Genomic DNA, 14,731 nt, shown 5'->3' with positions numbered 1-14,731 from the left:
TGGCCAAAAAGGGCGTATGCGTTTTTTCCTGAATATATTCAGGAAAAAACGCATACGCCCTTTTTGGCCAACCAAGCAACCTGGAAAGGCAAATCAGCGCTACAAAGAAGTCTCGCTTCCCATCGGTCAAAAGGGCCAGGCTGAATAAAGTGTCAAAACCAGAAATGCAGGACAGGCCATGGAGAAATGGGAGCCTTGCTACGCTGATGGGCGGGATGTAAATTGCCAACAGCCACTCTGGAGAAGTGTACGGTGTGTCCTGAAACATCTATAAAACTCAGCTTAGAGAGCATAGGGCACTTCCACTCATGGGCGTATAAATTGGGAAAACTAAAAATCAGCAAGACAGAGGCACCCCAAAGTTTAGGGCTGCTCTGTTGACAAGAACCTCCACTTCGTCACACCTTAAATATCCCAGCAAAGACAAGAATGGATAAAGAAGTTGTGGTCCTTATGTACAATGGAATATCACTCAGCCATGAAATCAACGTCATAAGGCTAGGAGCAGCATGATGAGTGGATTTGGGTACGACGATTCTAAGTGAAATAAGTCACACAGGAAAAGACACTTATCATAAGATATCACTTATAGAGGGAATGTAAAAACCGCTACCCTTGAACTGAATTACATAACAGGTCAGAGTCACACGTTTAGAAAACACACTAGGGCTGCTTAACGGGAAAGGTGAGGTGGGGTGATGCATAAAACAAGGGTTTCAAATTAGCTCAGATAGCGTTCCATAAACCCAATATGTAATAGACAAGACCTACTCCTTCCTCAGTGAACTGGACTCAACACCCCCTATTCACCGCCCAAGAATATATCTGACTAGTAAGAATCTTAAAACCTATGTATTTATATCTCTCTGTAAGTGAGTCAAGTGGGTGAAAAGCGGCATAAACACAGCAGTGAAAAGCAGCTACACCCCATTATACAAATCAATTACTTTTAAAAACCCGTGAAACAAAGACAGTGAAAGAGAGAGAAATTCTGACAAAATTCGTTCAGGGGCTGTGATGCAACCTGGATTGACCATATGTAGACCCACAGATGGATGAGACATAAGGGTGGACACTCTTGGGGCTGAGAGGTTTGGTGAGGTTGGGTGAGCAAACGCAGACCCTTTAAAGTAATACTGCGTGGTACCCATCCCATGGGTCCCAAATCTCCAGGTTCAAGGGCATCTTCATACATCGAAAACATGCATGAGAAACCCCGAAGATGGTACACCGTGTGATCGGGAATGGTTTCTAAAACGCACCTCATTTCTCGTCTCCTTGTGCTCCGGTTCGCCATTCCAGCCGCTATACTAGCAATCTCCCTGCTTGGAGAATGAGCACCTTTAACCTCCTGTTCCGAACAGGTTGCAATTTGTCCTGAGGATGAACGGGAAGAGGGGGAACCAATGAGAGACTAGCTCTAGGTGTTGGGACAGGCACAGGTCACTCTATTTTCCCATCAGGAAGAAGAATTAACCACAGGCTCAGCCTGCCGCCAGGAGCCAGAATAGGGCCTGAAGCAATCCTGAGCTTTTGCGGCCAGCTCCCAAGAAAGCGAGTTGAAAAATGGTGCTCAGGGGCACTGCAATTCACAAACCTGCAGACTTAGAAATGATAACTCTCGTCCACAAATATATTGAGGGAAGGCAACGAAGAGGATTTGAAAGCAAGGCAGAATTGCAGGAAACAGATTTCAGGAGGTAGATTCGAATCGCCTTTAAAGCACAGGAAAAGCGGCAAAACCTCGACAATGATGCCCTTGGCCAAAAAGGGCGTATGCGTTTTTTCCTGAATATATTCAGGAAAAAACGCATACGCCCTTTTTGGCCAACCAAGCAACCTGGAAAGGCAAATCAGCGCTACAAAGAAGTCTCGCTTCCCATCGGTCAAAAGGGCCAGGCTGAATAAAGTGTCAAAACCAGAAATGCAGGACAGGCCATGGAGAAATGGGAACATTGCTACGCTGATGGGCGGGATGTAAAATGCCAACAGCCACTCTGGAGAAGTGTACAGTGTGTCCTGAAACATCTAAAAAACTCAGCTTAGAGAGCATAGGGCACTTCCACTCATGGGCGGATAAATTGGGAAAACTAAAAATCAGCAAGACACAGGCACCCCAAAGTTGAGGGCTGCTCTGTTGACAAGAACCTCCACTTTGTTACACCTTAAATATCACAGGAACGACAAGAATGGATAAAGAAGTTGTGGTCCTTATGTACAATGGAATATCACTCAGCCATGAAATCAACGTCATAAGGCTAAGAGCAGCATGATGAGTGCATTTGGGTACGACGATTCTAAGTGAAATAAGTCACACAAAAAAAGACACTTATCATAAGATATCACTTATAGAGGGAATGTAAAAACCGCTACCCTTGAACTGAATTACATAACAGGTCAGAGTCACACGTTTAGAAAACACACTATGGATGCTTAACGGGAAAGGTGAGGTGGGGTGATGCATAAAACAAGGGTTTCAAATTAGCTCAGATAGCGTTCCGTAAACCCAATATGTAATAGACAAGACCTACTCCTTCCTCAGTGAACTGGACTCAACACGCCCTATTCACCGCCCAAGAATATATCTGACTAGTAAGAATCTTAAAACCTATGTATTTATATCTCTCTGTAAGTGAGTGAAGTGGGTGAAAAGCGGCATAAACACAGCAGTGAAAAGCAGTTAAACCTCATTATACAAATCAATTACTTTTAAAAACCCGTGAAATAAAGACAGTGAAAGAGAGAGAAATTCTGACAAAATTCGTTCAGGGGCTGTGATGCAACCTGGATTGACCATATGTAGACCCACAGATGGATGAGACATAAGGGTGGACACTCTTGGGGCTGAGAGGTTTGGTGAGGTTGGGTGAGCAAACGCAGACCCTTTAAAGTAATACTGCGTGGTACCCATCCCATGGGTCCCAAATCTCCAGGTTCAAGGGCATCTTCCTCCATCGAAAACCTGCATAAGAAACCCAGAAGATGGTACACCGTGTGATCGGGAAAGGTTTCTAAAACGCACCTCATTTCTCATCTCCTTGTGCTCCGGTTCGCCATTCCAGCCGCTATACTAGCAATCTCCCTGCTTGGAGAATCAGCACCTTTAACCTCCTGTTCCGTACAGGTTGCAATTTGTCCTGAGGATGAACGGGAAGAGGGGGAACCAATGAGAGACTAGCTCTAGGTGTTGGGACAGGCACAGGTCACTCTATTTTCCCATCCGGAAGAAGAATTAACCACAGGCTCAGCCTGCAGCCCGGAGAAAGAAAAGGGTCTGAAGCAATCCTGCGCTTTTGCGGCCAGCTCCCAAGAAAGTGAGTTGAAAAATGGAGCTCAGGGGCACTGCAATTCACAAACCTGCAGAGTTATAAATGATAACTCTCGTCCACATATATATTGAGGGAAGGCAACGAAGAGGATTTGAAAGCAAGGCAGAATTGAAGGAAACAGATTTCAGGAGGTAGATTCGAATCGCCTTTAAAGCACAGGAAAAGCGGCTAAACCTGGACAATGATGCCCTTGGCCAAAAAGGGCGTATGCGTTTTTTCCTGAATATATTCAGGAAAAAACGCATACGCCCTTTTTGGCCAACCAAGCAACCTGGAAAGGCAAATCAGCGCTACAAAGAAGTCTCGCTTCCCATCGGTCAAAAGGGCCAGGCTGAATAAAGTGTCAAAACCAGAAATGCAGGACAGGCCATGGAGAAATGGGAGCCTTGCTACGCTGATGGGCGGGATGTAAATTGCCAACAGCCACTCTGGAGAAGTGTACGGTGTGTCCTGAAACATCTATAAAACTCAGCTTAGAGAGCATAGGGCACTTCCACTCATGGGCGTATAAATTGGGAAAACTAAAAATCAGCAAGACAGAGGCACCCCAAAGTTTAGGGCTGCTCTGTTGACAAGAACCTCCACTTCGTCACACCTTAAATATCCCAGCAAAGACAAGAATGGATAAAGAAGTTGTGGTCCTTATGTACAATGGAATATCACTCAGCCATGAAATCAACGTCATAAGGCTAGGAGCAGCATGATGAGTGGATTTGGGTACGACGATTCTAAGTGAAATAAGTCACACAGGAAAAGACACTTATCATAAGATATCACTTATAGAGGGAATGTAAAAACCGCTACCCTTGAACTGAATTACATAACAGGTCAGAGTCACACGTTTAGAAAACACACTAGGGCTGCTTAACGGGAAAGGTGAGGTGGGGTGATGCATAAAACAAGGGTTTCAAATTAGCTCAGATAGCGTTCCATAAACCCAATATGTAATAGACAAGACCTACTCCTTCCTCAGTGAACTGGACTCAACACCCCCTATTCACCGCCCAAGAATATATCTGACTAGTAAGAATCTTAAAACCTATGTATTTATATCTCTCTGTAAGTGAGTCAAGTGGGTGAAAAGCGGCATAAACACAGCAGTGAAAAGCAGCTAAACCCCATTATACAAATCAATTACTTTTAAAAACCCATGAAACAAAGACAGTGAAAGAGAGAGAAATTCTGACAAAATTCGTTCAGGGGATGTGATGCAACCTGGATTGACCATATGTAGACCCACAGATGGATGAGACATAAGGGTGGACACTCTTGGGGCTGAGAGGTTTGGTGAGGTTGGGTGAGCAAACGCAGACCCTTTAAAGTAATACTGCGTGGTACCCATCCCATGGGTCCCAAATCTCCAGGTTCAAGGGCATCTTCATACATCGAAAACATGCATGAGAAACCCCGAAGATGGTACACCGTGTGATCGGGAATGGTTTCTAAAACGCACCTCATTTCTCATCAATTTGTGCTCCGGTTCGCCATTCCAGCCGCTATACTAGCAATCTCCCTGCTTGGAGAATCAGCACCTTTAACCTCCTGTACCGAACAGGTTGCAATTTGTCCTGAGGATGAACGGGAAGAGGGGGAACCAATGAGAGACTAGCTCTAGGTGTTGGGACAGGCACAGGTCACTCTATTTTCCCATCAGGAAGAAGAATTAACCACAGGCTCAGCCTGCCGCCCAGAGCCAGAATAGGGCCTGAAGCAATCCTGAGCTTTTGCGGCCAGCTCCCAAGAAAGCGAGTTGAAAAATGGTGCTCAGGGGCACTGCAATTCACAAACCTGCAGACTTAGAAATGATAACTCTCGTCCACAAATATATTGAGGGAAGGCAACGAAGAGGATTTGAAAGCAAGGCAGAATTGCAGGAAACAGATTTCAGGAGGTAGATTCGAATCGCCTTTAAAGCACAGGAAAAGCGGCAAAACCTCGACAATGATGCCCTTGGCCAAAAAGGGCGTATGCGTTTTTTCCTGAATATATTCAGGAAAAAACGCATACGCCCTTTTTGGCCAACCAAGCAACCTGGAAAGGCAAATCAGCGCTACAAAGAAGTCTCGCTTCCCATCGGTCAAAAGGGCCAGGCTGAATAAAGTGTCAAAACCAGAAATGCAGGACAGGCCATGGAGAAATGGGAGCCTTGCTACGCTGATGGGCGGGATGTAAATTGCCAACAGCCACTCTGGAGAAGTGTACGGTGTGTCCTGAAACATCTAAAAAACTCAGCTTAGAGAGCATAGGGCACTTCCACTCATGGGCGTATAAATTGGGAAAACTAAAAATCAGCAAGACAGAGGCACCCCAAAGTTTAGGGCTGCTCTGTTGACAAGAACCTCCCCTTCGTCACACCTTAAATATCCCAGCAAAGACAAGAATGGATAAAGAAGTTGTGGTCCTTATGTACAATGGAATACCACTCAGCCATGAAATCAACGTCATAAGGCTAGGAGCAGCATGATGAGTGGATTTGGGTACGACGATTCTAAGTGAAATAAGTCACACAGGAAAAGACACTTATCAAAAGATATCACTTATAGAGGGAATGTAAAAACCGCTACCCTTGAACTGAATTACATAACAGGTCAGAGTCACACGTTTAGAAAACACACTAGGGCTGCTTAACGGGAAAGGTGAGGTGGGGTGATGCATAAAACAAGGGTTTCAAATTAGCTCAGATAGCGTTCCATAAACCCAATATGTAATAGACAAGACCTACTCCTTCCTCAGTGAACTGGACTCAACACCCCCTATTCACCGCCCAAGAATATGTCTGACTAGTAAGAATCTTAAAACCTATGTATTTATATCTCTCTGTAAGTGAGTCAAGTGGGTGAAAAGCGGCATAAACACAGCAGTGAAAAGCAGCTACACCCCATTATACAAATCAATTACTTTTAAAAACCCGTGAAACAAAGACAGTGAAAGAGAGAGAAATTCTGACAAAATTCGTTCAGGGGCTGTGATGCAACCTGGATTGACCATATGTAGACCCACAGATGGATGAGACATAAGGGTGGACACTCTTGGGGCTGAGAGGTTTGGTGAGGTTGGGTGAGCAAACGCAGACCCTTTAAAGTAATACTGCGTGGTACCCATCCCACGGGTCCCAAATCTCCAGGTTCAAGGGCATCTTCATACATCGAAAACATGCATGAGAAACCCCGAAGATGGTACACCGTGTGATCGGGAATGGTTTCTAAAACGCACCTCATTTCTCGTCTCCTTGTGCTCCGGTTCGCCATTCCAGCCGCTATACTAGCAATCTCCCTGCTTGGAGAATCAGCACCTTTAACCTCCTGTTCCGAACAGGTTGCAATTTGTCCTGAGGATGAACGGGAAGAGGGGGAACCAATGAGAGACTAGCTCTAGCTGTTGGGACAGGCACAGGTCACTCTATTTTCCCATCAGGAAGAAGAATTAACCACAGGCTCAGCCTGCCGCCAGGAGCCAGAATAGGGCCTGAAGCAATCCTGAGCTTTTGCGGCCAGCTCCCAAGAAAGCGAGTTGAAAAATGGTGCTCAGGGGCACTGCAATTCACAAACCTGCAGACTTAGAAATGATAACTCTCGTCCACAAATATATTGAGGGAAGGCAACGAAGAGGATTTGAAAGCAAGGCAGAATTGCAGGAAACAGATTTCAGGAGGTAGATTCGAATCGCCTTTAAAGCACAGGAAAAGCGGCAAAACCTCGACAATGATGCCCTTGGCCAAAAAGGGCGTATGCGTTTTTTCCTGAATATATTCAGGAAAAAACGCATACGCCCTTTTTGGCCAACCAAGCAACCTGGAAAGGCAAATCAGCGCTACAAAGAAGTCTCGCTTCCCATCGGTCAAAAGGGCCAGGCTGAATAAAGTGTCAAAACCAGAAATGCAGGACAGGCCATGGAGAAATGGGAACATTGCTACGCTGATGGGCGGGATGTAAAATGCCAACAGCCACTCTGGAGAAGTGTACAGTGTGTCCTGAAACATCTAAAAAACTCAGCTTAGAGAGCATAGGGCACTTCCACTCATGGGCGGATAAATTGGGAAAACTAAAAATCAGCAAGACACAGGCACCCCAAAGTTGAGGGCTGCTCTGTTGCCAAGAACCTCCACTTTGTTACACCTTAAATATCACAGGAACGACAAGAATGGATAAAGAAGTTGTGGTCCTTATGTACAATGGAATATCACTCAGCCATGAAATCAACGTCATAAGGCTAGGAGCAGCATGATGAGTGGATTTGGGTACGACGATTCTAAGTGAAATAAGTCACACAGGAAAAGACACTTATCATAAGATATCACTTATAGAGGGAATGTAAAAACCGCTACCCTTGAACTGAATTACATAACAGGTCAGAGTCACACGTTTAGAAAACACACTATGGATGCTTAACGGGAAAGGTGAGGTGGGGTGATGCATAAAACAAGGGTTTCAAATTAGCTCAGATAGCGTTCCGTAAACCCAATATGTAATAGACAAGACCTACTCCTTCCTCAGTGAACTGGACTCAACACGCCCTATTCACCGCCCAAGAATATATCTGACTAGTAAGAATCTTAAAACCTATGTATTTATATCTCTCTGTAAGTGAGTGAAGTGGGTGAAAAGCGGCATAAACACAGCAGTGAAAAGCAGTTAAACCTCATTATACAAATCAATTACTTTTAAAAACCCGTGAAACAAAGACAGTGAAAGAGAGAGAAATTCTGACAAAATTCGTTCAGGGGCTGTGATGCAACCTGGATTGACCATATGTAGACCCACAGATGGATGAGACATAAGGGTGGACACTCTTGGGGCTGAGAGGTTTGGTGAGGTTGGGTGAGCAAACGCAGACCCTTTAAAGTAATACTGCGTGGTACCCATCCCATGGGTCCCAAATCTCCAGGTTCAAGGGCATCTTCCTCCATCGAAAACCTGCATAAGAAACCCAGAAGATGGTACACCGTGTGATCGGGAAAGGTTTCTAAAACGCACCTCATTTCTCATCTCCTTGTGCTCCGGTTCGCCATTCCAGCCTCTATACTAGCAATCTCCCTGCTTGGAGAATCAGCACCTTTAACCTCCTGTTCCGTACAGGTTGCAATTTGTCCTGAGGATGAACGGGAAGAGGGGGAACCAATGAGAGACTAGCTCTAGGTGTTGGGACAGGCACAGGTCACTCTATTTTCCCATCCGGAAGAAGAATTAACCACAGGCTCAGCCTGCAGCCCGGAGAAAGAAAAGGGTCTGAAGCAATCCTGCGCTTTTGCGGCCAGCTCCCAAGAAAGTGAGTTGAAAAATGGAGCTCAGGGGCACTGCAATTCACAAACCTGCAGAGTTATAAATGATAACTCTCGTCCACATATATATTGAGGGAAGGCAACGAAGAGGATTTGAAAGCAAGGCAGAATTGAAGGAAACAGATTTCAGGAGGTAGATTCGAATCGCCTTTAAAGCACAGGAAAAGCGGCTAAACCTGGACAATGATGCCCTTGGCCAAAAAGGGCGTATGCGTTTTTTCCTGAATATATTCAGGAAAAAACGCATACGCCCTTTTTGGCCAACCAAGCAACCTGGAAAGGCAAATCAGCGCTACAAAGAAGTCTCGCTTCCCATCGGTCAAAAGGGCCAGGCTGAATAAAGTGTCAAAACCAGAAATGCAGGACAGGCCATGGAGAAATGGGAGCCTTGCTACGCTGATGGGCGGGATGTAAATTGCCAACAGCCACTCTGGAGAAGTGTACGGTGTGTCCTGAAACATCTATAAAACTCAGCTTAGAGAGCATAGGGCACTTCCACTCATGGGCGTATAAATTGGGAAAACTAAAAATCAGCAAGACAGAGGCACCCCAAAGTTTAGGGCTGCTCTGTTGACAAGAACCTCCACTTCGTCACACCTTAAATATCCCAGCAAAGACAAGAATGGATAAAGAAGTTGTGGTCCTTATGTACAATGGAATATCACTCAGCCATGAAATCAACGTCATAAGGCTAGGAGCAGCATGATGAGTGGATTTGGGTACGACGATTCTAAGTGAAATAAGTCACACAGGAAAAGACACTTATCATAAGATATCACTTATAGAGGGAATGTAAAAACCGCTACCCTTGAACTGAATTACATAACAGGTCAGAGTCACACGTTTAGAAAACACACTAGGGCTGCTTAACGGGAAAGGTGAGGTGGGGTGATGCATAAAACAAGGGTTTCAAATTAGCTCAGATAGCGTTCCATAAACCCAATATGTAATAGACAAGACCTACTCCTTCCTCAGTGAACTGGACTCAACACCCCCTATTCACCGCCCAAGAATATATCTGACTAGTAAGAATCTTAAAACCTATGTATTTATATCTCTCTGTAAGTGAGTCAAGTGGGTGAAAAGCGGCATAAACACAGCAGTGAAAAGCAGCTAAACCCCATTATACAAATCAATTACTTTTAAAAACCCATGAAACAAAGACAGTGAAAGAGAGAGAAATTCTGACAAAATTCGTTCAGGGGATGTGATGCAACCTGGATTGACCATATGTAGACCCACAGATGGATGAGACATAAGGGTGGACACTCTTGGGGCTGAGAGGTTTGGTGAGGTTGGGTGAGCAAACGCAGACCCTTTAAAGTAATACTGCGTGGTACCCATCCCATGGGTCCCAAATCTCCAGGTTCAAGGGCATCTTCATACATCGAAAACATGCATGAGAAACCCCGAAGATGGTACACCGTGTGATCGGGAATGGTTTCTAAAACGCACCTCATTTCTCATCAATTTGTGCTCCGGTTCGCCATTCCAGCCGCTATACTAGCAATCTCCCTGCTTGGAGAATCAGCACCTTTAACCTCCTGTACCGAACAGGTTGCAATTTGTCCTGAGGATGAACGGGAAGAGGGGGAACCAATGAGAGACTAGCTCTAGGTGTTGGGACAGGCACAGGTCACTCTATTTTCCCATCAGGAAGAAGAATTAACCACAGGCTCAGCCTGCCGCCCAGAGCCAGAATAGGGCCTGAAGCAATCCTGAGCTTTTGCGGCCAGCTCCCAAGAAAGCGAGTTGAAAAATGGTGCTCAGGGGCACTGCAATTCACAAACCTGCAGACTTAGAAATGATAACTCTCGTCCACAAATATATTGAGGGAAGGCAACGAAGAGGATTTGAAAGCAAGGCAGAATTGCAGGAAACAGATTTCAGGAGGTAGATTCGAATCGCCTTTAAAGCACAGGAAAAGCGGCAAAACCTCGACAATGATGCCCTTGGCCAAAAAGGGCGTATGCGTTTTTTCCTGAATATATTCAGGAAAAAACGCATACGCCCTTTTTGGCCAACCAAGCAACCTGGAAAGGCAAATCAGCGCTACAAAGAAGTCTCGCTTCCCATCGGTCAAAAGGGCCAGGCTGAATAAAGTGTCAAAACCAGAAATGCAGGACAGGCCATGGAGAAATGGGAGCCTTGCTACGCTGATGGGCGGGATGTAAATTGCCAACAGCCACTCTGGAGAAGTGTACGGTGTGTCCTGAAACATCTAAAAAACTCAGCTTAGAGAGCATAGGGCACTTCCACTCATGGGCGTATAAATTGGGAAAACTAAAAATCAGCAAGACAGAGGCACCCCAAAGTTTAGGGCTGCTCTGTTGACAAGAACCTCCCCTTCGTCACACCTTAAATATCCCAGCAAAGACAAGAATGGATAAAGAAGTTGTGGTCCTTATGTACAATGGAATACCACTCAGCCATGAAAGCAACGTCATAAGGCTAGGAGCAGCATGATGAGTGGATTTGGGTACGACGATTCTAAGTGAAATAAGTCACACAGGAAAAGACACTTATCAAAAGATATCACTTATAGAGGGAATGTAAAAACCGCTACCCTTGAACTGAATTACATAACAGGTCAGAGTCACACGTTTAGAAAACACACTAGGGCTGCTTAACGGGAAAGGTGAGGTGGGGTGATGCATAAAACAAGGGTTTCAAATTAGCTCAGATAGCGTTCCATAAACCCAATATGTAATAGACAAGACCTACTCCTTCCTCAGTGAACTGGACTCAACACCCCCTATTCACCGCCCAAGAATATGTCTGACTAGTAAGAATCTTAAAACCTATGTATTTATATCTCTCTGTAAGTGAGTCAAGTGGGTGAAAAGCGGCATAAACACAGCAGTGAAAAGCAGCTACACCCCATTATACAAATCAATTACTTTTAAAAACCCGTGAAACAAAGACAGTGAAAGAGAGAGAAATTCTGACAAAATTCGTTCAGGGGCTGTGATGCAACCTGGATTGACCATATGTAGACCCACAGATGGATGAGACATAAGGGTGGACACTCTTGGGGCTGAGAGGTTTGGTGAGGTTGGGTGAGCAAACGCAGACCCTTTAAAGTAATACTGCGTGGTACCCATCCCACGGGTCCCAAATCTCCAGGTTCAAGGGCATCTTCATACATCGAAAACATGCATGAGAAACCCCGAAGATGGTACACCGTGTGATCGGGAATGGTTTCTAAAACGCACCTCATTTCTCGTCTCCTTGTGCTCCGGTTCGCCATTCCAGCCGCTATACTAGCAATCTCCCTGCTTGGAGAATCAGCACCTTTAACCTCCTGTTCCGAACAGGTTGCAATTTGTCCTGAGGATGAACGGGAAGAGGGGGAACCAATGAGAGACTAGCTCTAGCTGTTGGGACAGGCACAGGTCACTCTATTTTCCCATCAGGAAGAAGAATTAACCACAGGCTCAGCCTGCCGCCAGGAGCCAGAATAGGGCCTGAAGCAATCCTGAGCTTTTGCGGCCAGCTCCCAAGAAAGCGAGTTGAAAAATGGTGCTCAGGGGCACTGCAATTCACAAACCTGCAGACTTAGAAATGATAACTCTCGTCCACAAATATATTGAGGGAAGGCAACGAAGAGGATTTGAAAGCAAGGCAGAATTGCAGGAAACAGATTTCAGGAGGTAGATTCGAATCGCCTTTAAAGCACAGGAAAAGCGGCAAAACCTCGACAATGATGCCCTTGGCCAAAAAGGGCGTATGCGTTTTTTCCTGAATATATTCAGGAAAAAACGCATACGCCCTTTTTGGCCAACCAAGCAACCTGGAAAGGCAAATCAGCGCTACAAAGAAGTCTCGCTTCCCATCGGTCAAAAGGGCCAGGCTGAATAAAGTGTCAAAACCAGAAATGCAGGACAGGCCATGGAGAAATGGGAACATTGCTACGCTGATGGGCGGGATGTAAAATGCCAACAGCCACTCTGGAGAAGTGTACAGTGTGTCCTGAAACATCTAAAAAACTCAGCTTAGAGAGCATAGGGCACTTCCACTCATGGGCGGATAAATTGGGAAAACTAAAAATCAGCAAGACACAGGCACCCCAAAGTTGAGGGCTGCTCTGTTGACAAGAACCTCCACTTTGTTACACCTTAAATATCACAGGAACGACAAGAATGGATAAAGAAGTTGTGGTCCTTATGTACAATGGAATATCACTCAGCCATGAAATCAACGTCATAAGGCTAGGAGCAGCATGATGAGTGGATTTGGGTACGACGATTCTAAGTGAAATAACTCACACAGGAAAAGACACTTATCATAAGATATCACTTATAGAGGGAATGTAAAAACCGCTACCCTTGAACTGAATTACATAACAGGTCAGAGTCACACGTTTAGAAAACACACTAGGGCTGCTTAACGGGAAAGGTGAGGTGGGGTGATGCATAAAACAAGGGTTTCAAATTAGCTCAGATAGCGTTCCATAAACCCAATATGTAATAGACAAGACCTACTCCTTCCTCAGTGAACTGGACTCAACACGCCCTATTCACCGCCCAAGAATATATCTGACTAGTAAGAATCTTAAAACCTATGTATTTATATCTCTCTGTAAGTGAGTGAAGTGGGTGAAAAGCGGCATAAACACAGCAGTGAAAAGCAGTTAAATCTCATTATACAAATCAATTACTTTTAAAAACCCGTGAAACAAAGACAGTGAAAGAGAGAGACATTCTGACAAAATTCGTTCAGGGGCTGTGATGCAACCTGGATTGACCATATGTAGACCCACAGATGGATGAGACATAAGGGTGGACACTCTTGGGGCTGAGAGGTTTGGTGAGGTTGGGTGAGCAAACGCAGACCCTTTAAAGTAATACTGCGTGGTACCCATCCCATGGGTCCCAAATCTCCAGGTTCAAGGGCATCTTCCTCCATCGAAAACCTGCATAAGAAACCCAGAAGATGGTACACCGTGTGATCGGGAAAGGTTTCTAAAACGCACCTCATTTCTCATCTCCTTGTGCTCCGGTTCGCCATTCCAGCCTCTATAGTAGCAATCTCCCTGCTTGGAGAATCAGCACCTTTAACCTCCTGTTCCGTACAGGTTGCAATTTGTCCTGAGGATGAACGGGAAGAGGGGGAACCAATGAGAGACTAGCTCTAGGTGTTGGGACAGGCACAGGTCACTCTATTTTCCCATCCGGAAGAAGAATTAACCACAGGCTCAGCCTGCAGCCCGGAGAAAGAAAAGGGTCTGAAGCAATCCTGCGCTTTTGCGGCCAGCTCCCAAGAAAGTGAGTTGAAAAATGGAGCTCAGGGGCACTGCAATTCACAAACCTGCAGAGTTATAAATGATAACTCTCGTCCACATATATATTGAGGGAAGGCAACGAAGAGGATTTGAAAGCAAGGCAGAATTGAACGAAACAGATTTCAGGAGGTAGATTCGAATCGCCTTTAAAGCACAGGAAAAGCGGCTAAACCTGGACAATGATGCCCTTGGCCAAAAAGGGCGTATGCGTTTTTTCCTGAATATATTCAGGAAAAAACGCATACGCCCTTTTTGGCCAACCAAGCAACCTGGAAAGGCAAATCAGCGCTACAAAGAAGTCTCGCTTCCCATCGGTCAAAAGGGCCAGGCTGAATAAAGTGTCAAAACCAGAAATGCAGGACAGGCCATGGAGAAATGGGAGCCTTGCTACGCTGATGGGCGGGATGTAAATTGCCAACAGCCACTCTGGAGAAGTGTACGGTGTGTCCTGAAACATCTATAAAACTCAGCTTAGAGAGCATAGGGCACTTCCACACATGGGCGGATAAATTGGGAAAACTAAAAATCAGCAAGACAGAGGCACCCCAAAGTTTAGGGCTGCTCTGTTGACAAGAACCTCCACTTCGTCACACCTTAAATATCCCAGCAAAGACAAGAATGGATAAAGAAGTTGTGGTCCTTATGTACAATGGAATATCACTCAGCCATGAAATCAACGTCATAAGGCTAGGAGCAGCATGATGAGTGGATTTGGGTACGACGATTCTAAGTGAAATAAGTCACACAGGAAAAGACACTTATCATAAGATATCACTTATAGAGGGAATGTAAAAACCGCTACCCTTGAACTGAATTACATAACAGGTCAGAGTCACACGT

Source organism: Balaenoptera ricei, chromosome 2, assembly GCF_028023285.1.
Source record: "Balaenoptera ricei isolate mBalRic1 chromosome 2, mBalRic1.hap2, whole genome shotgun sequence".
Taxonomy (NCBI): domain Eukaryota; kingdom Metazoa; phylum Chordata; class Mammalia; order Artiodactyla; family Balaenopteridae; genus Balaenoptera; species Balaenoptera ricei.
This window is presented reverse-complemented; position numbering follows the sequence as displayed.